Source organism: Salminus brasiliensis, chromosome 2, assembly GCF_030463535.1.
Source record: "Salminus brasiliensis chromosome 2, fSalBra1.hap2, whole genome shotgun sequence".
NCBI classification, from domain to species: domain Eukaryota; kingdom Metazoa; phylum Chordata; class Actinopteri; order Characiformes; family Bryconidae; genus Salminus; species Salminus brasiliensis.
The window spans coordinates 3,883,452-3,887,113 of record NC_132879.1 but is presented as its reverse complement, the minus strand read 5'-3'; positions in this window follow the sequence as shown (position 1 = coordinate 3,887,113).

Here is a 3,662-nt window from a genome sequence, read left to right as displayed (position 1 = left end):
TATATATATATATATATATATATATATATATATATATATATATAATCAGGATCGGCCTCCTTTCTGGGTCAGTTTTGTTAGTGACACTAATTTGCACTCATGGGTTTTGGCCTTTATTTATTTATTTATTTATTTATTTATTTTGCCCTGACCAGCCCATTTCTCCAATGGTAGAATCCCCATTGTCTATCTCTTTCGCTCTCTCACTCCCGCTGCGATCCGTTCACCCCTCCATTGTGTGTGTGTATTGTACGAACATCGCTCACACACACACCGCGCTGTCAGGGCGCTCTGTTCAGTAATGAAGCTTTTATTAAAGCTCTTTTTCAGCACAGGAGAATGGAGCTTGTCACCGGGACGCAGGTTAAAGCCTAAACACACACTAAAGCACTGAACACTAAACTAAAGCACACCTGACACATACACACACACACCCACCCACACTCACACACTCACTTCAGCGGGCTCAGGAATCACCCGTAATGCAGAGGATTTCTGGAGGTTTTCGGGTGAAGATGAAGAGAAGGCGCCTCCATCTGTTTATTCTATTATTCCCACTATATCTTACTGTCACTCTGACACGCTCCAAATTCCGTCAGTGTGGGCTCACGGAGCTGTTTACCTTCCGCCCGATTCACCTGCGACGCTCCGGGAGGGGGAAAAAAAAGGGCCTTATTAAATTTGTCGAGAAGAAAAGTGTCTTAGCGGGTTTCTTCCTTTCTGTTTATTTATTTATTTATTTATTTATTTATTGGAGACTAAGTGTTTGTGTGTGTGTGAGTGTGTGTGTATGTGTGAGTGAATGTGTGTATGCATAAATGTTTGGCACTGCTATCTGCTCCTCTGCAGGCAGGGCCCTTATCCTACTCACCCCATGATACACTCGCTGCTCGCCGATAACCAGGCCTAGGTGTGTGTAAATGCCCATATGTGTGTGTGTGTGTTGTGTATTTTGTGTGTTTCCCACAAAAGCTGATGATTATATAGTTACCGAATCGTTTTTATGACAACAAGCTCAAAAAAATAATATATAGAAGCATATAAAGCGTGTCACTCACAAGGCCGGATCCGTGGAGGGATGCTGAGATTACAGACAGTGGCGGAATATTCTAATCCGGATTCAGACGTGAGATTAAAGTGTAAACAGGTGTGCAGCCGTGTGCTGTGATGGTCGTTTCCGGGCCTACGCGTGCGCTCTCTCTCACCCGGCCCGATCAGATCTACGCTGAGGCCCTCCTGCCTCCCAGCGGTTTGATCATTGTGTCATTTCTGACAGGAATATTAGGCATTAAAGCTCCATCCTCAGATTCGCCCAGTAAACACAAGCTCAGCTGAATAAACACAGTCAACACTTCATTATAAAAGGAGACGTTAGTCAATAAGCAGCTCAGATAAACGACTCAAAAATACAGAAGAACGTTTACGTTGTACGCATTCAAAAAATATATAATAATAATAATAATAACGATCACCACGGAGCAAAAAGGCCCTAAAAATGACATGTCAACAACAACCCAGTACAGGTGCATTAGGACTGATCTACCTGCAGAGAGCGACAGACTGAAGAAACCAGGCACCAGGCTCAGCTATTTACACTACATGGGCAAAAGTATTGGGACACATGTTTATTCGTTCTTTGTTTCTCCCAATAACTCCTCCATACATCCTGCTCCATCATACATAATTCCAGAGAACACAGTTCTTTCACTGCTCTACAGCTTCTCAATGCTGGGGGGCTTTATATATACCCCTCTAGCTAACACCTGGCATTAGGCAGCAGCATGCAGATGGGTTCATCTAGGTTTATCTGCTCCAGAGAGTCCTATTTGAAAAGCATTTGCACATCTGTGTCAGAAATGGGGGCCTATATAGATTAGATAGATAGATAGAGAGAGACAGGCAAAGAAGATAGACAGTCAGACAGACAGATAGATAGATAGATAGATAGACAGATAGATAGATAGATAGACAGACAGACAGGCTGAGAGACCGACAGACAGAGAGATAGATAGATAGATAGATAGATAGATAGATAGATAGATAGATAGATAGATAGATAGATAGATAGATAAACAGACAGACAGATAGACAGACAGACAGACAGACAGATAGATAGACAGATAGATAGATAGATAGATAGATAGATAGATAGATAGATAGACAGATAGATAGATAGGCAGGCAGACAGACAGACAGACAGACAGACAGATAGATAGATAGATAGATACATAGACAGACAGATAGACAGACAGACAGACAGACATATAGACAGACAGACAGACAGACAGACAGATAGACAGACATACAGACAGACAGAGAGACCGGCAGACAGATAGATAGACAGACAGACAGACAGACAGACAGGGGGCTTTATTAATGCTGGGTCAGCTGCAGGTTTGATCAGCTACAGTCACCCGTAAGTAAAGCAGCTCTACAGACCTCCATTAAAACACTCCCGGATTCAGAGCTGTGGTTCAGAGCTGTGGTTCAGAGCCCTGGTTCAGAGCCCTGGTTCAGAGCTGTGGTAAACTGTCCCATAAACCCGTCCACCACAACAGCCTGCATACAGAGGCCCGCGCTGACCACACACTGCACTTTATCAAGAGGAGATTTAAGGAGTAAAAGATTGAAAATGAGAAATCGGTGGAAGCGGACGCTGCGGACGCTGGAGCGTTTGATTCAGGCGCGTATATCTGCGCCGCGCAGCAGCTGGGGGAGTGTGTTTGGAGTGCGGAAGATTAAAGTGTCTGTATGAGGTGATGCATTGCGATTGTCAGAGCGAAATCCTTTCGGCCCACCGCTATCACCTCCGAGATGCAGAAAGTCCTTAATCCTACACACACACACACAAACTCTCTCACACACACACACACACTGACTCTCGCTCTCTTTCTCTTGCAACCCGACAAACAATACACCCACATACGTCATATTCACAGAGATAGAGGGAGTGAGAGCGCGCGAGAGATGGGCCGCTTTTCTTTTCTCCTCCTTTTGTCAGACATTTGTTGGGCAGTAGTAGACTTGTTAAATTAGACTGTGTGTGTGTGTGTGTGTGTGTGTGTGTGTGTGTAGGTGGTTGGTGGAGAATAATCGCTCTCCCTTGTCTCTTGGCGCACACCCTGAGAGGACATTAACTTCAAACTCTGGCAGAAGTTGAAAAATAATCAAAACACTTGACTTCATCAATCCCACGCAGTCAGTGCTAGTGTGTGTGTGTGTGTGTGTGTGTGTGTGTGTGCACCAGTATTTTCCGCAATTCAATTTCCGAGACGTAAACACAGCCATTCAGGTTTCTTTACAGTGGTGATGAAGGAAAACCAGGGGTCGCCATGACTACAACGCAAAAACAGCCTTTTTATTTACCATCCAAACCATAGAGACACATGACAAAAGTATTTGGACACCTTCTTCGCGTTGTTTCATCCTGCTTTTCTTGGAGTAACTGTCTCTCCTGTCCAGGGAAAAAGACTTTCTGCCAGGTTTTGGAGCATTTGGAGCATTGCTGTGAGGATGGACTCCCCAACTCATCCCAGAAGTGCTGGATGGAGCACCACCACCATCCATCATTCCAGAGAACACAGTCCTTCCACTGCTCCACAGCTCAATGCTGCTTGGGGGGCTTTATACCCCTCTAGCCCACGCCTGGCATTAGGCAGCAG